The 20,758-nt window shown below is 36.9% G+C and overlaps 1 long non-coding RNA gene across 1 annotated transcript in view; it reads left to right on the forward strand.

Annotated features, from left to right (window-relative positions):
* LOC132098384 (uncharacterized) overlaps window positions 1–20,758 on the forward strand; it is a 65,545-nt gene that overhangs the window by 43,677 nt on the left and 1,110 nt on the right. Inside the window, exon 3 of the long non-coding RNA XR_009422899.1 lies at window positions 18,297–18,436. This is a non-coding gene — a long non-coding RNA (uncharacterized LOC132098384). The remainder of the gene's footprint in view (window positions 1–18,296; window positions 18,437–20,758) is intronic.

Below are 20,758 nucleotides of genomic sequence, written 5' to 3' on the forward strand. Positions count from 1 at the left end.
ATTTGTACTGATTTTAGAATAGAAATTACTGTATTAAAGTAATAAGAATAAAGATTGGGAAATGGGAATTGCAGAAGACCAAGTAAAACATTCAGACATATTTTAATAAAGAAAATTTGGGGTGTAACATGTTTAATTGTAATGAAAAGAAACTGAAAAATATTTTTAAATTAAATGTGACATGATCGTGATACTTGTGACTTGCACTAAGGTAAAGAAATGTCCACTCCTGCTTGATTGTGAAGTGTTGATCCGTTGAAGATGGCTGACTGAACATACAGGAAGAAGAGCCTCAGCCTGCCCACAGGATACGAGCAAATGAACCACAAGCCCCATCTTTTAGCTCAGTAATTACAGCAGCCGAATTCAGGACACAGCACTGAAGTTCAGATGAATTGGGTGTGAAACATAGGAGGAAAAAAAATCCACAGCCCATTGAGCAGTAGAACTGGGATAAAATTCACAATGAAACCATAGTGCTGTGTGTATAAAAATGCACTGCCCTTGACCATTTTTTTTCACATCTTTGTGTATGTCAAATTAGTGTTAATTTAAGAGTTTGTGTAAACTGGTTTTCTGTGACCTCATCAGCACACCCCCTCTGTGCCCATATAGGTCCATTTCTGGCCAAATGTACGTTAACATGGTCAAGAAATCGCATGTTTTGATAGCATATTTGATCAGGAGCCAGCCATATCTCCCTCCCACTCCCGCTCATGTTTGCTGGACTTGGCAAGCACAGTAAGCCACGAGGGTTACACATTAACCCCTGCAGGTTCTGTGACCTAATCAGAGGGCAAACTCAGAACCAAAGCAACCACATAGCATGTCCATCTCACAACCGCAGCGTCTGACTCAGACCCTTCATCCCCAACAACACGTCTTTATGGACGATCATAAATAAACGCAGTTGATTTATGCTTGTGTGTGTTTTTTTCACAGCCTAAATCAACTGGTCCAAGGCAAATGCATGGAGGGACTTTTGGCAGACTGAAGGCCTTATGCTTCAGTGGTTTTTATTCCAGTTCAAACCTGAATGAAAAGGTTGTGAAAGAAGCAAGACTGGGTGAGAATAGCGCAGTTTGATCAAAGTTTATGTGCATTTTTCAAATGTGTTGTCACATTGCCTGAGGCGACAATGACAAGTTATGCAAAAACAGATGATGGGAATCTTTGCAGGGACTTACAATAAGGAGTTTGTCTGCTGGCCCAGTTTCTAGATGTGTGTGTGTGTGTGTGTGTGTGTATATATGTCAGGAAAATCATTTTAATTTTTCATAAATAAAAATAATTAATACAAACATGCATTAATCTACTATTTTGGAATAACCTAAAAAAACACATATACAGTAATAAATTCATAAATGCTTTTTTACTGTGTTTTTCACTTGATTTTAGTCACCATTTTTAATATCTCATGCAGTGTTTTTCTTTTAGAATAGCAAAGGATTTGTAGATATTTTATTTTTTTTTGTAAAAAGTACAAAAATTACTTTACGAGTTCTTTATTGTAAATTTCAACCTGATAACAAGTCATTTTACAACTTTCAGCAAAATGGTTATATTAGCCAGCTAGATATTGACACCTTTATAACTTTGGAATAAAAATATTCAGTACAAATTTTTTTCAAAGCATAAAAAGACATATGCATGATCAGAGAATGAAAAACAGTGACAAACATGCAGCACTGGATCGATAGTGCAAGTGACAATCCCACCAACTGTCCCAAATAGTTTTCTGGCTCAAGTCTGCCATACTCTGCTTATTAACATATGCACAATCTTTAAACTTTTGTTTTCATTTTAGGTTTTTAATGAGCATAAAAAAGATCTGAATGACAGAGAAATTGCAGTGCCATCATGAACAAATTCGAGGACTGCACGTTGCCTTGAAATTTTTTTTTTTTTTATTAGCCACTGTTGCAAACCCTCAGTCCTGTAGAAAAACATTGAATGGTGTGAATGTGCTGGGAAAAGGGGAACATCAAGATGAGTTAGAGAACTTAAAGTATCAATCATGAATAGGATATGGTATATGTGACAGACATGGTGGTCAGTGAGTCATCATGTGATCTTGAATGGTTGTTTTCATTGTGGCTCTTTTTTAAACCAAACAACATTTTTTTGAGTGTATCACGTGTATTTATGTGCTAGCTTGCAGTTGGTAGAAGTTTTAGATCATGCGTGTGATTCACACCATATTGATGGAGGAAACACCAGACTGAAAAAAGTAATTTTTAGAAAACAAACCAATTATGAGCCCAGATGGTATCTCTTGGGTCCTCTCCTAAAGCCAGTTTTCTCCATTACACATTTTTGTGTTCCCTAATTGAAAACATCAGAGAAAAATCCTCTTTTTACTGGTCTCATGATGAGCAAAATATCCATTTATTGTTTCGTTGTCCAGTTAAGAACTAAAACAAAAGTGTGCATTGCTTTTTTTTTTTTTTTTTTTTTGCAGAATTTGCACTTTTGTATTATTTTTAGCAGTGATCATTGCTGCAGTGGTTTGCTAGTTCAAGAAAGGTTGTTTCAGCTGGAATCATATGAATCAGCCATTACTAATATGGAGGCATTAATAATAGTATTGTAGTAATGGTATAGACACCCTTGCACTAACTAGGAAAACTCATTCTGCTAGAGAATTAAAATGTCAAAGAAACACATATACAGACTTTAGTTCTCCTCACCCATTTGGCTTTCATTTTCCAAATGAGTCAAATATCTACAACTGAAAGTTAAGACTAGAAAGAGCATGTGTGGTGGGTGTGTTCCGATTGACTTGATGTTCACAGTCTCTAGTCATCAGGTAGTGAATTATCATCTTTTTCGTTTCCTGTGGGGTCTTACTTTGAACTTCCTGTGTGAAATGTATGTGAGGGCTTGCAGCTTTTCTTTGCATCAGTAGACTTTCAGTGTTCTCACGAGCTTCATGTATCTGTGACTAGTGTTGAAAGATGCAAATTGACTTCTGCAGCCATTTAGCTCCTTTCTGGATGCATGAAAGTCATGGGAAACAATTGCTAAAAAGGCTCGTAAGGTCTGAAAAGCTGCCTCTAGGAAAAAAATGCATGGCTTTGACATCTAGGAACTGAGACTTGTTGCCATGAGACAGTAGTGAGGCCTTTCACTGGGTTGTCCATCTTTAAATAAACGGAGCCTGTCTGAAACCAGTAGCTGTGTCTTTACAGGACTGCGAACTGGAGCCTGTTGTCTCTGACTTGACCACAAAGCCTAACCACCGCCCATGCAGGATGACACTGCCTCATACTCCATCAACAATTAACTCCGCTAAGCAGTGCATAAAAAAAGAGCTAAAGGAGCAAAATGGGCTTTATTTTCATAGTCTGTTACAAAACAATCGCAAAAGTTAATGGAAAAGTCACAATAGCTTGTTCTTTAGAGGAAACCTCTGTTTTGTCCATAGGCAATACGAACATTTACTATGTGTGCATTTCAAATAATGGATAATTTAATTTCTGTGAATATCTTTTACATCAATTAAAATTAATTTGTTGTCAAAAGTTTGTGGATGAGTATGTAGTGCCAAGTAACAAATACAGCCATGCCAAGATGAAGCCAAAAAAACTTAATACTTTGCTCTCACATATTCCTTTTTTCATGTATATATAAAATCGTATAATGCACAGCTAGCCATGCATTTTCTCTTAACATATATAGGTTGTATTTATTTGATCAAAAATACAAGAATTTTCATCAACTATCACTCCGGTCTTCACATCCTCCTTCAGAAATCATTCTAATATACCGATTTGATGCTCAAGAAACATTTCTTCTTATTATTATCAATGTTGAAAATAGTTGTGCTGCTTGATATTTTTGTGAAAACCATGATACATTTTTTCAGAACGGAAGAGCTGTATTTATTAGAAATACATCTTTTGTAACTTTATAAATGTCTTTGTCACTTTTGATCAATTTTATGCATACTTGGTGAGTAAAAATATTATTTTCTTTTAAAAAAATCTTACTGTGACCTTAAACTTCTGAACAGTAGTGTATTTATTTGACTGACTTTTTTTAAATTTATTCATATTTTGAATATGAATATTTCTTTTTATACATTTAAAAAGCCAGTAGGCTTCAGGTACATCAGAGGCGAGATTTGCTGCTTGTTAGTCTCTCAGCTACTGTATTAGCCAGAAATTAAAAGTGACAGACGTGGACTAAGAACCACACAACTCTCATTTGAATTTCATGAGGTCTTCTTGAAAGAGCCCGTTTTTACTCTGTATTTTCCCTTGATGGGTGTGGAATGGCATCAGCTGATTCACTTCCTGTTTCCTCCTCCAACTTTGATACAGACTGCTTTAGTAACAGGCCACAAACGTTCGGGCCTGTTTTGCATGTCTTAACTATTTACCATTTCTGTTTTGATTGGGAATCCACATAGGGGTGACATCACTTACTAAACACAGATTCTGACATCCAGGACACTCAGAGAATGGAGGAGTTTGCACTACCACAGTATATTTACAGGGAGATGAGTTCACCGTTTTCCCTGTAATTGTTTGGAAACCGGAGTAGCCCTGCTGTCCACTTTGTGGTTTTGGTTACATCTCAGGGAGGGCCTTTGTGAAGAATTTGCACAGTTCTGTTTGTGTTTAGGTGTGTGTATAGTCAGCATTCAAAAGGGCGTGTGAGATTTAGAAATGTGTATATGTGCTTTGTGACAAAAGGGCGAGAGCAAACGCTGTCATCAGCTCCGAGCGACTCCACCAGTTGACTCACGTGCACAGGCTGTGCCCTTCTGACCATTAGCTGGTGACTAAACTCTCTCGTTGAAAATCCACCGCACTTTCCCACTCACACCCTGCCATATGTTACTGTCCTTCTGACCAACAGCAGCGTTCTCACCGACGCTGGTCAAAGTCATGCTCATCTCTGACCTATATTGTTCTCTCAGTACCTCTGTTGAACTTAGTTGGCATATAGGCACTGTTTCAACTTCTAATAGATGCAAGCTGTCTGCTGCCAGTAGAAAATCGCCCATGAATTTATGGCATAACTGCATCCGAGGCATGCTTGTATTTATTTAATTTTGCATAGCTGCGAATCGTTAACTAACTGTGGCCAAGGATTTATTCCATGATAGTTGCTTTATATGTGATTCTTGTCAAGCAATCCATTGGTTAAGTGTGTACACACGTGTACTGACAAATGAATTAAAAATATCCAAACATACTTTAAGTAAATTTATTAATATTTTTCGTATTATAAAGACTTAAGAATATAAACTGCACTTCAAAAGGTTTAAGGCCAATAAGATTTTTTTTAATGTTTTTGAAAGAAGCCTTATGCTCACTAAAGCTGCATTTAATCAAACATACAGTAGAACTGATAAAAATCATATTGTGAAATTTTATTACAATTGCTGTTTTGCATTTTAATATATATATAAAAAAACTGATATATAGTTGCAATCAAAATTATTCAACCCCTCAGAGACTGTAGTACTTTACAAATACAAGATTTTCTGAAGATCCAGGATAAAATAAAAATTGCATCTATAAACAGTTCAATGGCATATTAAAAGTGATATTGTCAATATATAATGTAATATTTTTGAGTTATAAGATTTTTAAATAATACTGCTATGTCATAATTATTCAACATTGATGTTTTTAAATCACTTATTTGCATGGTGGGGAATAAAACAGTCTCAAAATACAATTAAGCCTTTAGAAACTCTATTAAAAACAGAATTAGCTTGAGCTGTTACACATACATACAGTTTGACCAGTATGGCCTTCATGTTGAGACATCTTGCAGAATACCACTCTTGATCAAGAAGAACACAGGGTTCCTGCGGGGTCTTAAAAAGCCTTAAAAGCATTGATTTTATTAATTTGGAAATAATACCTTAAAAAGACTTTAAAAAGTCTTGAATTTTGATGTCTGGGTCTTAAATTGTGCTGTATGTAACTTCTATGTATTGTAATTTTCCTCAAAAGTTTCATTTGTCAACCACGCTTATTTTGATTAAATGACGTATCATCAATAAAGAGTAACTGAACCAATAATTGAGAACGCAACGCAGCCCCGGGTCACAGTACAAAATACTGCGAACATGTGATGCCTTCAGTAAATGAAGATCACGTGCTACAGCACCACAACCATAGACTGCAACAAAACACACAACACAGACTTCGAGCAACAAGCAAAGGAGAAGCTTCAATCAGCTTCATCCTTTCCCGTAAAAACTTTGAAAGCTCAGCCAAGATGAGAGAACAGCTGATCATAGCTGTATATGGATTGCTATTTTGAAATAAATTTAGTTGCAGAGCTACTGCGAGCGATTTTTAGTGCTGCAAATCCATTTATCCTTTGCTGAAATTTCCGCGTCTTCGTGGAGAGAGCAGGTCATGGTTGCTTAGCAACAGCAGACGCCTCTGGAGCGCAACTGCCCAAGCGCTTTGGAAAGGAGAAAATGGCGCGCCTAGCGTTCTCCACGCGTTTTTAGGCGCGATATGTGAACGGCCCCTTGAGATGTTTTTAACTCGATGCGGTGCAGACGCGCCTGGAAAAAACGGGCGCGTCGCGACCGCGTCGCTTCCATATGAGCGCGCATACCACGCGCCTACATTGAAAATAACGAACTTGAGCACGCAAAAGACGCGATTTGTGACCTTAGCCAGCTTGCTGCTAGCGCTGCAGACCCTTCAGCTTTTTGGGTCCACGCCAACAATGAAAGCCGAGGTGTTGTGGATTCTTAACACCATCGCTAAATACCAGTCCTACAGTGGAAATTAAGGTATCTCAGAGCTTTTCAAATGCATGTTCCCTGACTCCGACATCGCTAAAACATTTACTTGCGGTCACGATAAAGGAGAAGTTGATGGAACTGGCTGTCATTGATAAAGAGATTGCTGCCCTGAGTGAAGAACTAAGACTGTGTTTCTTAATTTAATGTAATGTTGAGTTCTAATTTTCGATGTTTATTGTTCAGGGGTCTCTCAGTTCCCCATATTTCCAGCATGGAATAAGTAGCTAGCTAATGTTAAAAAACAACTTAACATTGTTCGGCAAACTGTCTTGTGGCCTACTGAAATGTTTTTATTTTTCACACCTGCTTGGCTTATCTTTAACCCATTCCACATTTGAAAAATAAATGAAAACAAGTTCAAGGATTTTGTTTTTCTTTGCTGGTAGGGACATGAAATAGGTATTAATTTGTTATATAAATGGTCTTAAAAAGGTCTTAAAAAGACTTGAATTTAACTTGAAGAAACCTGTAGGAACCCTGGAACAAAAGATGAATGTTTTATGGAGTGATGTGACCAAAATTGAACTTTTTGGACCCATGGATCAGCGGTATGTCTGCTGCAAAAGAGGCAAAGCTCATAAGCAGAAGAACACCATCTCCATCGTCAAACTTGGAAGTGGATCAGTCCTGTTATGGGGTTTCTTTACTGTAGAAGGAAGTGGAAATAAAGACTGTGTGAAGGACATCATGGATTATTTGAAGTATCAGGCCATTTTGACAAGAATTGTGATGCCTTCGGTGCAAAGACTGAAGCTGATGATCAATGGACTTTCCTGCAGGACAGTCATCCCAAAGTACACATCCAAATCTACTACTGCTTGGTTCAGGTATCAGTCATAGAATGTACTTGAGTGGCCTGTTCAGTCTGTTGAATTGATTTCTTAAAATGTTGTCCTCCACAGCTAAATGTCTTGCAGGTCAATAGGTTGAATGATTTTGATTGCAACCGTATATATTAGGGGTGTAACGGTACGCAAAAATCACGGTTCGGTACGTACCTCGGTTTTAAAGTCACGGTTCGGTTCATTTTCGGTACAGTAAGGGAAAGAAATGCAAACATTAAACTGCAGGTTGTTTATTACTATAAACTTTTTTTAACAATTTGTTTACACTTTTTAAAAATACTTTTTAATAAAATATATATAAAATAAAAAAAGAATAATTTTAGGGGTGTAACGGTACGTGTATTCGTATACACCCCTAATATATATATATATATATATATATATATTAGGGGTGTAACGGTACGTGTATTCGTATACACGTACCGTTACACCCCTAATATATATATATATATATGCACTGATTTGGTGCTCATTAAATATTTGTAAAAATCGTTGTTCTGCTGTATATGTTGGCAAATAGGCCTACTATTATACAATAGAAAGTTGATGAAAAGAAAGTTTAAAAGAACAGCATTTATTTGATGTATAATGTCTTTCACTTTTGATAAATGTAATAATTTTGGTCTTAACTCATTGGCAAATATAATTTTTTTCCTAATTTAAGCATGTATTTTAAATTTTATATAGTACTTTTTTACGTAATTCAAATTGTATTCTTAAAAAAAAAAATTATCTGATATGTTAACTTCTTTTAAGGATATTAAGATATTTCTGCAGGAAAACCAAAAAATAATTTTCTGAAGTGAAGATAGTTATCTTGTCTTAATTTCGCTATGGTATACCTTTATTTATTTATTTATTTGTTTATTTATTTATTTATTTATTATTGTTTATTTATTTAAAAAAAATCATAATTCGCGACTAATACCAGATATACTCTGATTTCTTATTTTTTTTTTTTTTTTTTTTTTTTTTTACCAAAGCTAGATTTTGTTTGCACTATAAATGCAATTACTTACAATGCTCTTTGCAAATGATTTTACACTGAGAATTTTCCCTAAATTATAAATAAAAGATCCTATGAGTAAAAATGGCTTACTATATAAGTGTTGTTTCCACTATTATAGTATTAGAAAGATTAAAGTGAGTTGACCTTTGTACCACAGCAATTACTGAGCACTTAAAAAATGGTCACTCATCGTCTGAAGGAGGTGAGCCTTACTTCTAACGTTTTCATTTAAAAGAATGAGGAATTAAACCGATAAAGAAGGGTGTGGGTAATACCAGAGCAAATTTATTAGGTAAATTTAAAGGTAGAACTTAATTTTAGCACGTCACCAGGCTGGAAAGTCCAGTAGAGCAAGTCATTCAATTAACTAGGCCAACACAGCAAAGGCAACGCCCAGAGAGCAGACCGTGCCAAGGGCCCAGCCCCAAGTGTAGCATTATGCGAATAGAAAATATTGTTTGAGGAAATCAATTCTCTTTTTGCGCACAAAGAATGACTGAATCTGTCAGTTTGTTCAAGTGTCTCCCGTCTGTCTGTAATTCGTTTAGTTTCTTTTTTTTTTGTGCTGATAGGATGCATTAAAGCAGAACTGAAACTTAAAATTCCAGAGAGGTAAAACTCATTTGTGTAAGCAGATATACTTACTTTATAGTCCTTTATCTAATCGCAGTTTCTGCTTTTATGCATGTAATGAAGTTTTAAGCATCAGATTTATCAGATTTGCTATAGTTATGATAGCACAAAAGCAAGGACACCACTAAAGTTGAGTTTCGCTTCTGATATCACATGTGACATTTGTCTAAGGATGGCCACATGCTCTGAATAAGGCCTTAGATTGATCATCTTATTGACACTTCAGGAAAAGTCCCTGAAGCTTCCTTACAGAACTGGGTGACTCTTTGATAACTCTTTTCACATACTTTTTTTGCATACTTGTACCATGAAAACTTGTTGCACTGTGTGCTTGGATCATTTGGTGTAATACTGATGGGCTGCTTGCTTCATCTTAAGTACCGAACGAAGGGATTGCCTGCTGCACGCTCAGCCTACGCTTTTCCCGCTCTTTAATCAGGCATTACGTAGTGCCATAGTGGTCTGTGGTTTTAGCTCAGATTTTAAGCCTCAACTATTCTGTGGAAATAATACACCCGGATTTGCCAGTGCTAAATATGTCTGGAAATAACCAAGACTGGCTGAAAATAGAGTGGCTAGGGTATCATTATCATTAATAAAGAATAAATCTGTCGTCTGATAACATCTGAAAACAGGCAGCGTTTTAGGGGTTCCAATGACTTGCGGTGTGACCAGTGCTTCTGAATGAACACTCTATTTTTGTCACTTATGCCATGTGTTACTTTTAAGAGCTTTCCGGTTCTACTTTTAGCTGATGCCTTTGCATCAATATCTTGGAACTAGATCTACAATAAATTTTTTGTTACAGATGCCACGAAAATTGTCATAAACTCACCTCCATATTGTAACAAAACTTTTAAAAGCAGAAATTTGTACACAAAAAGAGGACTATTATTAAAATATCATTCACTGTTTTTTGTGCTGTTACAGTGAAAGTGGATAGAGGTTTTCAAGTTTCAAAAGCCACCATCAAAGTATAAAAAAAAATGGTGCATATGGCATGCAAACAAGTTTCTATATCTTTGTGACAAACAGACATTACTGATAATCTTTCCCTCCAGTGGGCTGTTAACCAGATCATGTGACTTAGTGAGTTAAGATCAGTCTGATTCATGAACAAATCATTCAGTCAGTTGTGAGAACTGATTTGATTAGAAAGCACACCAGAAAACCACTTTGTGAAAGTGGTTCAAGACGCAAAAGCGGTGTTCGCTTTGCCATGCAATGTGTTGGGGCATTTTTTTTTTTCTCCGTATACATTCAGCAGCACTAGAAAGTGGCTTTTATGATATATTTCTCTTACTTTAGATTTTTCATGAACATGAAAGTCAGTCAATTCCATGTGGGTTTGGTAAAACATGAGTGACTAAATGATGAATAGAAGAAGCATTTTTCTGACATCTTTGGGCATTGATCCATCTTATGTTTTCATCTTATCTTTTTTTCTCTTTTCTGAATTTCATATCTGGAGTGGTTGCCATGGCATCTTGATGACCAGTAAACAAACATAGTAGCCAATTTAACCATTCCCCTTTTCTCTCTTTTTCGTGAACTTCTGATGTTCACCGCCCACTTCATGAGACTGCTCTTTGTTTTGAAGGCTGGAATATTAATGACTCGCCATTAGAAAATCATGTTGTCTCTGTATTTAGATACAGTATGGTGAAGGTCAGACAGAAATGTCAACTAACATATGATGCGCTACCAGTACTATGTTAAAATAACCAGATAAATTCCTCAGACGGTAATCAGATCTTGAGTTTTATGGATTTTAGTCCACGTCTATCAGATAAAAAAAATATATATATCATTGTAATCTGCACATGTAAAATGTACCATTCTTCTTTGGTAAAAACAGATTGATTTTGCACTTCAAATTTTTGTGCAATAAAATGCTATCTAGAATAAGACTATCCTGTCCTCATACCACCTGCTTCTGATTAGAAATGGGAAGCACCAAATCATATTTTGTGGCCATGGCATAAACTAGTCTGTTGGCTGAGTCAGTGTAACAAGGCATTGCAATAGTGAAAAGTAAATCCTAGAATAGGAATAAATATACTTTTACTTCATTCAACATTTAAAAGAATTGCAAAAAATTATTATGCATTCCAGAATACAATACAATCCACAATAACCATATTTTACACAGTGCTTATGTGTGGGCTATATATTTTTAAATTTTAGCGTTACGTCATTACTTTAGCAACATGCTAAGGACCAACTTTAGAAGTGCAACGGCCCGTTTCTTGAAGTCAAAACTGATTTGACTGATTCTAATGTTTGAAATTGTTACCTATGTAGAGCATTCCAAAATGTAGACTGCGAAGCAGCTCAGTAGATTTTGGAACAGAGCTTATATCTTTCAGTGATTAAGCAGCAGATACTTGTGTATGGTTTACCTTACAAAATGTGGCTGTGTGCAGAGCCTTGCCCCCATTTGCCCCGCACCGCTCACAAGAGCAGTAATCTTATCTGGGCCTCTGGTCTCCAGTGGTGTACTTGCACGCAGAGTGAGCCTGTATCTGCTAAATGCACTTCCCCTAGTTTGGGGAAAAGTCAGACTCCTACAGTCAGCATTGCATGACTCCTAAGGTTTACTGTCTGTTATTTGCTTAGTTTAATGCAGGTGTGTGCTCCAAGTGTAATCATAAAATCATTTAGAGTCTCCTCTCTGTCTGCAACCTCGGCCCAGACGGAAGAGTGTCATGATAATAACAGCCAGCAAATATTTTATGTCAGTTGTTGTAATCTGGAATCATTAGGACAATGCGCAGTTTTCTGTTAATGGGTGCTATCCCCATTTTTAAATCTGATAGGGAAAACTTTGTTTCTTTGGGCTGTAGGCGGCGAAACATTCCAGATTGATCCACAGAGATTTATTACTAATTCTGTTGAATGAAGGCATGTGCCATACACATGTAGGATCCTACAACTGTAGCTGTAGATTAGTGCTGTGTGGAGTGCAACATGCGCATCTGCAGTGGAATATGTAACATAAAAAGATGTGCTTACACTGTGCAAACAAACAAACTCAGGAGCCTTCAGATGCATTTACCAGCCAAAATACCATTTACAAAGCTTTATTTTACATCTTAAAGACAACGTTCTGCATCAAAGTATATTTCAAGGGAATCAAAGGGTTTTTAAGACAGGAATCACATTGAAATACAGACTCGAAAGTTTATCTTTTCTTGAAAAACAAGACATCCTGATTAACAGCAACAGTTTAAGGGTGCTCTAATGTGGTAATTCATTTACACAAATCTGCAGAGCCCTACACTGTTACTAAAATGTGACTCCCAGAATTTAAATAAAACTGAATCATAAAAGGTTAGTGACCCACCTGTTTTAAATATTAATAATTGTATTACTTTATGTAGAGTTGCAAACTATGCTGGCTCTTTCTGCCAAACCCCTTTGTGTCATGTGCGTGAGTATGGCCTCATTTCGGTTTTATAACTTGCACATGCTGTCAGTGAACTGGCACAAGTCCAGTGTTTTACACATCTATGTGCCATTAACGCACTAGTCAAATGATAAGTATTTTATGGCTACCATGTGTGGAATGTACCCACTACAGGTAACATCCTGGTCCTAGTTTCTGTTCCAGTTACCACATGTCAGCATAATAATTTGCTTCTAGATATTATGAGATCTAATCCCTGTCACGTATAATGGATCGGAGCACGCACTTTTGTTTGCAAAGCTGGCATTCTTCATAGGTATACTGAAAGAAATGAAATTATTTTATACAAATACAGTTTTACAGTATTATTAATCTGACATGAGTCAAATAGATCTCTTATCAGTACAAGCACATCAGATGTGATTGGGTAACAATTCATTTTACAGTGTTCATGTTACATATACATTACAAAGGGCTGTCAATTTAAGGTGTAATGCCAAGCTCATGGCGTGAGGTGCTAAAAACTGTGAGAACTGACACAGTAGCCATCTATGTTGTATTGGGATTGCTAAGGTAATAAACGTCATGTTAAGTCAGGTCTGTCTGCATCACAACTCTTTTTTTTGTTTTATTTAATGTTTTGTACATGAAAGTACAGCACACTGTAGTTTTAGGGGGTGTCCCACGGCAAACAAATTTGAAGAAGTCAAAGGTCTGTTCTGAAGCGTGGTGGAAGCGTAAGGAGGAAGGAACAGTGGAATCAAAAAGTACTACCTGAGGCTGTGTATCTACAGTAAATAACTTTACTGGCTCAGTGACAGAGATGCTCTGCACCAGACTTCTCTCAACACCTACACACTTTTCTCATGCAGCAACTCTGCAGCTTTGTTTTTGTTTTCATATTAAAAAAAAAAAAAATCTACCTTTTGAGGTGAAGTGCAAAATCACATGAGAGGCACCTGTTTTACCCAAACACAAGGGTCATAAAAAGTTTGGTTGTCAATGAGATGGCTGGAAAACATGAACTAGAAAACTAGAAAAAAAATGATATAGCTAACAATAATTGTGCTTTAAAATGACATAAAATAAAAGGTAACACTTTTTAATAACATTCATTTATAAATCATTAACAAACCTTATCAGAGCTAGAAATATGAGATGATGTTCTTGTTAATGTTTACTAATGGACTTTACCTAAACATTACCTAAATATTAACGTATGATTATTCAATGTAAATTGAAATGCTTACAAATGTCAGTAAACTTTCAGTTCATATGATCTTCATTTGTTTATTTACACTCTATTTACACATCTTAGCAAATAATCTAATGTTCATGTTTTTGGAGTACCCAATCTAAAGTGGAAACTAGTCATCATTTGCAAATCTTTATAAATGATTACTAATCATTTTGTATCTTCTTGGGCATTGGACCTTTAGCTAATATGTAATAACTTTATAACATTATATAACTTTATAATCTTTCAATAAGTGCTTGATCACATGGAAAGTAAAATGCCATTTGTTTGATGGAGCTTGACTGACCCATCACAATTTTTCATTTATTGTACGAAAAAGAGCAGCATGAACATCCTGCTTAACATCTCCTTTTTTGACTGAATTTAATTTTGTTGGGGTGAATTAATTCTTGAAGAGATAACCTAAAGCATTTAGACTCATTCTGGTCTAAGGATCTGCACCAGATGCTAGGAAGTGTTTTTTTAGAGAAAAGGGAGAAAAATAGCAAATAAAACACCCCCTCCCTGCCATTTTACTCATTGTTTTCCCTCTCTTCTCTGTTTTTCTTTCTCTGCTTGTATCTCTGTTCACGTGAGGTTCCAGTCAGCCTGCTGCAATGCCGCTTAATTGAATTAGTGTGAGTTTATAAGCTGCTCTTGAGCCCTCTGAAAGAGACCCTCCATAAACAGGAACACTGCTTTTTCATCTGTTGCTTTTTTGGAATATTCTTGTCCCCCATATCGCCCCGGGCTTTGGCCAGATCCTTAGCACAGAGTCTGCTGCCTGTCTCTAATTTAGTTCTCCAAAAACTAGGGATAAAGCCAAGAGCATGCAGTGTCAGCTGTACGGGGAACGCAAATTCATCTGTTCGACTCAACATAATCCAGATATCGAAAGGAAACAATGCTTTGGTTTTGACTGTTTGGTTCGGAGATCTCTGCAGTGTGTTTAGTACCAAAGGGCCACATCCCTGCTGACACAGAGAAAACTGTAGCCAAACAGACCCTCTTTTGTTGTGTTTTGAAATGTTGTGATTTATTTTTCTTTGTAAGCAAGGCCTCTTTACTCCCCTCTTGTTTTTAACCCCGTCTACATCGCTTCAGTTATGTTTGTTTGCTTATCGCTGTCCCTGTGAAGTCTTTTCAGCTGGTGTATTTTTGGCTTTCAAGCTCTGTTGGATTTTATTTTCAGAGGTTAAATGGGACATTTTTAACTCCTTTGACTCGCAGTCCATTTTTAAATACAGCTTAGACCGGACAAGGAGTCGAGAGTAAAATAGTATCCAGTCAAGGATTGTAGATCTGGCTGCTCAGATATGATTTTGATACGATATCATGCTATGTAGTAAAATATTTTTAGGTTTTTAAGCCCTTTAGGTATCATCAACCTTTAACTCACCGAGCTAATCTTTGTTGAGGCAGCACCCTTTAGTATAGTAAGCAAACACAAGTTTGCGGCAATATTTTTCACAATTTTTATTTTCGAAAAAGGAGGTTCATAGTTCTTGGACACATTCTGTATTTTTCCACTCTAGATCCTCAAGTGAACCCCGTGAGTGCAAAAGAGAAATATTTTGTCATATTACATCTGCTGACAAAAAAACTGCACCTACCGGAAGTAAATCTGGAGGAGAAATACACATTAGATCAAATCCCTTTTTTCCCTCCAATGTTACACTTAAGAAGGTGATGGATAATACTGTATTCGGTCTTGACAGTACCAGCTGTAATGTCCATTATTTTATTTGCCAATGGTCACATGACAAAGCTGAGCTATGGTAGCCTTCCCTGAGTATTCATAAAACAGTAAGTAAAAAGCACCCAGGTGAACTACTACTACTTTTGAGATTCTTTACTATCCCTTGAGGCCATGGGAGAGGAGTTGTGAATGACAATGCAGTGACAGCTGACAGCAAAAGACAACACAGCAGATTCTGTTTCGTTTCTGTCAGATTTCATTCGTATCGACATATTCATGCTATATAGAACATATTTATTAATGTGTATGAAGTTTCTTTCTTGTTGCTCAGTCTGTGTGCAATTTTAGACACACATATAGGCCTAATCTGTAATATTGGTACAATTTCAGTTGGAATAAAGCATCATGCCATTTAAAAACGAAATGATTACTTTAGGTTGACTGAAAATAAACTTTTCAAATATATGTAAATGCACTTAATTGAAGGTCATGATTTCAACAGCCAAAAAGGTTAAAGTTTCCCTTACTTCTGTGTTTCACATTTTGAATCTTTCAATGCGTTCCTCCAAATTTCGCTTTAAAATCAGTGCATTATATGTATATTCAAAAAACAAGTCTATAGAAGGCTGGATGTAACCAAAGCAACCCTTCGGTGAATCATGGCTTTATACAAGAATGAGAGAGTCACTTCATCAACAAGTAGTTACGTTTACTCTTGTACAATCTCCTTTGATTTCATGTGAATTTTTCAGAAGTGAATTTGGTTGCAGAATGAAGTAACCGCATTTTATCAGAAGTGTATATAGTACATGGACTATTGCTGTACTGTTACTAACTGTTGTACTTTAGTTGAACTCTGTGGTATTTCAGCTCAAGAACAAGCAGCAAAGAATTTCGCATCGTCATGAAAAGGTGGAATAAAGTTTTGATGAAAGTCTGATTTAGGCCAGCACTTGGAAATATGACTGCACTTTTCCCTTTTACTTTTAAAAGTAAAGCAATTTGCAATTTTCTCTGGTGTGAAACATCCAAATGAAACAATGGCCTCCCTGGGCGACAAGCCTCTTCAAAGGTCATGTGGTTCACCTCAGACTGTGACAGGATGCGAGGCTGAAGGTAATTGGCCGTCCATCACTCAGCCTTTCTGCCACAGTCTCACTGAACAAGTGCAAACATGTCCGTAAACAAAGGCAACAAAGCCCAGGCTTGTCTAGCGTAGAGATCCTGAAGAGTTGACTGATCACCTTCCTGTTGTTGTGGTGTTTGTGCAAGACCGAGGAATTTTTATGTGGTATTTGTAATTATTAGTATCACCACTCGTTGGATCCAGTGTCACGATTTTGTGGTTCCAAATGATAATGATATTTCATTTGTAACCATAATAGTTGAGATTAGACATATCGGATTAAGCTCCATGTGTTTCCTGAGGTCAAAATTCAGTTTAGTGAGAGAGAAACAAGAACTAAACATTTCAAAAGAAGGACTGATTAATATTGAGAGACTGAGTGGGTTGAATTGGAGAGCTAGGTGAACTTCATGCTTTCTCTTGATACACGCACAGTTTTTCTAGTGCCCGAGTTTGATTTGAGGCTGTTGGCATTTAGCCTGAAGTTTTTTTTTCTTTCTCCCTCTCTCTCTTTCATAATGAGTTTGCTTCTCTATTTGCCAATGCCAAGACATTCCACAAGCTGGTAGTATTTTTGTTCCTTTGGCAGCTAACCCCATGTTCTTCCACGCAATGAAAAGGGAGACTGTGGTTTCATATATCTGGTCTCTATTCAGGGACATTCATCTATTTGCTCAGCCAGGCCGCAGAGAAAAAAAACCACCACCTCTTTTTGCTATTTGAATCCTGTTCTCAAGCCCTGAATGACATTAGCATGATGACATTATGGTTGAACCATAATTATGAACCGTTATCACCGCAGCCCACAGATAAGGTAGATTTCAGAGTGGAATGCCTTCGTGATTCTGACACATACACACACTACGGTTGCGGATCTCCTCTCGTACAGTCTGATATTTTAGGGATGTTGTCCGGAATACAATGCCTTTCACATCCAAAAGAGGGCAGCACTCCGTATTGGAGACCCGTCACAGCATCCGCTCCGGTCAAGAAATGTGAGAAAACACTTCTGACTTGAGTGATCTGATGTTTGCAATCAGTATCTTTTACAGGATATATTACTGCATGCTGCGTAAAACAAATATGAATTTATTCATGTGCCCAAATACACCGAAAGTGCTTTCAAGAAGCAATCTCAAATCCATATAGTATAAACCATGTAAAACTTGTTTGCCACAATGTTAGGCTATTACATTTCATCATACGTGTGTTACAATGCAGTTGCTAGGGTGTCCTGGGTGGTTGCTAGCTAGATTGTTAGTTAGCAATCTGGTTCTTTATTGGCATCAATGAAAACTTTAAGCACAGGAAGGAAAAAGCAGATTTCCGATTTTTTTGTTCTTTGTTCTATGTTCTTTACGAAAAGAATTATATTAAAAACGTTTCTGTTAGAGGAGTCATATGATGTTGCTAAAAAGAAAACCTTTGTGTATTTGGTTGTAATGAAATAGGTTTATGCTGTTTAAGTTTCAAAAAACACATTATTTTCCACATTCTGTACATTATTGTTTCTCTATGCCCCGCCTTTCTGAAACGAGTAAATTTTTACAGAGCTCATCATTCTGAAAAGCGAGGTGTGCCCTGATTGGCCAGCTATCCAGCGTGCGAGGGAAATGTTACACACCTTACTATACTGTGATGTCGTGTTCCGGAGCGCCGAGACAAAGACATTAAGACCCATTATAAACAAGGTATTTGTTGCATCCAGTGGGGACATAAATACGGATTATAATGACAATACTGGCGGTTCTCAATTCTATTCCTCGCGCCCCTCAGCTCTGCCAATTGTGCATGTCTCTGTTAACAAACCTGATTCAGATAATTGGCTCTTTAGAAGTGAGCGCCGTGTCTGAACTGTGTTCCAATTGACATGATCCCTACACAGTGTTCATTGCTCCCTGAGCAGGGGAAATCTGTTGAAGTTTACCTCACTTCATATCATTCATTCACGGATTAGCGCAGCACAATGTCTTCACAGACGGACAAGTGTGACATCATATACCTCTGTAAATAAATACAATTTAAATTCACGTCTTGCGCACTTCAGTGGACTTTGAATGGAACATATGCGTTCGCTTCGACCTGGACTCATGGTGGAATATCCTGTGATGTCCACTTCACAGGGCACTTACGGACGAATTTGCAGAGCAGCGGGGCGCGAGGACTGGAATAGAGAACCACTGACTATCTATGCATTGCCTTGCAACGCAACATGCCGTGTAAACACAAAAACATGTTTGCATTTGTGATCAGAGAAATGACAAACAACAAGCAACACTCTACACTGCTTAAAACTCGTGTTTGAATCATCAGTGGCAAATCCTTTAAATATGTAAACGTATTTACAGACTGTGAGTCAGAACAGCTGGCATTGTGGTCTACTCTCCCAGGATCAGGAAACAATCCTCCATAAAATGAACTGCACACATCTGAATATTTGGGTTGAACTGTTCTAAAACAGTGTTGTAAATACAACTTAACCACTGATTTCTAGTTGTGTCCCCTTTTGGAAGGCCAAATAAAGTAGCTTTGCTTTCACAACGAAAAACACAGCGTCGGATGGACGGTGTTATGCAAATCTTCCCACATCGTGACATAGACGTGGGGGCGTGTTAGAATAAGCCATTTTAGGATGGCGTGGTTGACTCTTAAAGGTCCCATGACATGGATTATTTCCTTTTCTTTAAATGCTTTTTAATGTTTCCTTAGGTGTACCTATATTGTTAGTATGATTTTTACATTTCAAATTTAGAAATAAAAAGCATTTTTATATCCTGATATTTGCCCTCTGGCTTGAATGCTCTGTTTGAAGGGGCGTGTCTGCTGTGAGACTCTGAGTAAACGACAACTGTTGTGATTGGCTGACATCTTTTGCATTTGAAATGCGTATTACATGTGGAACCCCTCTCAAATATATATATATATATATTTTTTTTTAATTTTTTTTATTTTACTATTACAGCTGTCGAGATTAACGAATCGTGGATTTGTTGATTATATAATTATTTTTTCGATCTTTTCCCATCACATGAAAGGCTGCAGTGATGAGCATTGAGTAGACAGAGTCTGTTTATCGCGTGAATGCAGTGATCTCGTCATTATTGCAACACGTTTTCTCCCTCACAAAATGCTTTCACCACAACTAACAGCAAACACATGAATACAGTAAGAGCTTTGTTGTGCAGCATAACAGCGTCATTCATTGTAACGGCAGTTTGGGCAAGTGTGCAGATATACTCGCGATGTGTGAGAGCTCCGAAAAAAAGGGAGCGTTCTTTGATCGCTCTCTGTAGTTAAATCACAATTTAAATAACATTTGTTTCATGCTACTAAGAGAAACAACGTGAAGTTGATCGTTTAGTCACTGGCTTGATTCACTGATGCATAAAAAGTATTAAACGATTTAGAAAGAAAGTCTGTGTGAACTTGAATAATTAGCTACACATCAGAAATCACTGATCACAGATCAGGCATTAATGAACACTGTTACTCACTGTTTGTGGCGGTGCTGTCGAATCCATATCATAAAAGTCTGTTTGTGACGCCTGTGCTGACATTGCGACTGAATTCTATGTAAATATTTGGGCGGGCAAAGCAGAGAAAGGGGAGGTAACAATTCTCCTTACAACGTCACAAAGAGGAGATTCCAGGTCAGCCCGTTTGAGCTTCCATTTTCTCAAAGGCAGAGAAAGATAGCAAAATCTCGATTTACACCGATTAAAATTTCTAGAAACTTGGGGACCATATACAGGCTAGGGGAACTCATATTAATGTTAAAAAACCTCAGAAAGTGAAATTTTCATGTCATAGGACCTTTAACTTTTATAAAGAATATTTCTTGTAACACTCCAAAGAGAAAGGGAAAAATTGAAATCGCATCATTTGACCCCTTTAAAAACAGATATCGGATCTTCTATGGGATTTCTGTACAAACCTCCTTTTGGAACGATTTTTTTTCCTTCCTAAAGATTTTAATGTTTGACCATTTTATGAAGCACAATTTAAGGTATCTT

Source organism: Carassius carassius, chromosome 22, assembly GCF_963082965.1.
Source record: "Carassius carassius chromosome 22, fCarCar2.1, whole genome shotgun sequence".
NCBI lineage: Eukaryota > Metazoa > Chordata > Actinopteri > Cypriniformes > Cyprinidae > Carassius > Carassius carassius.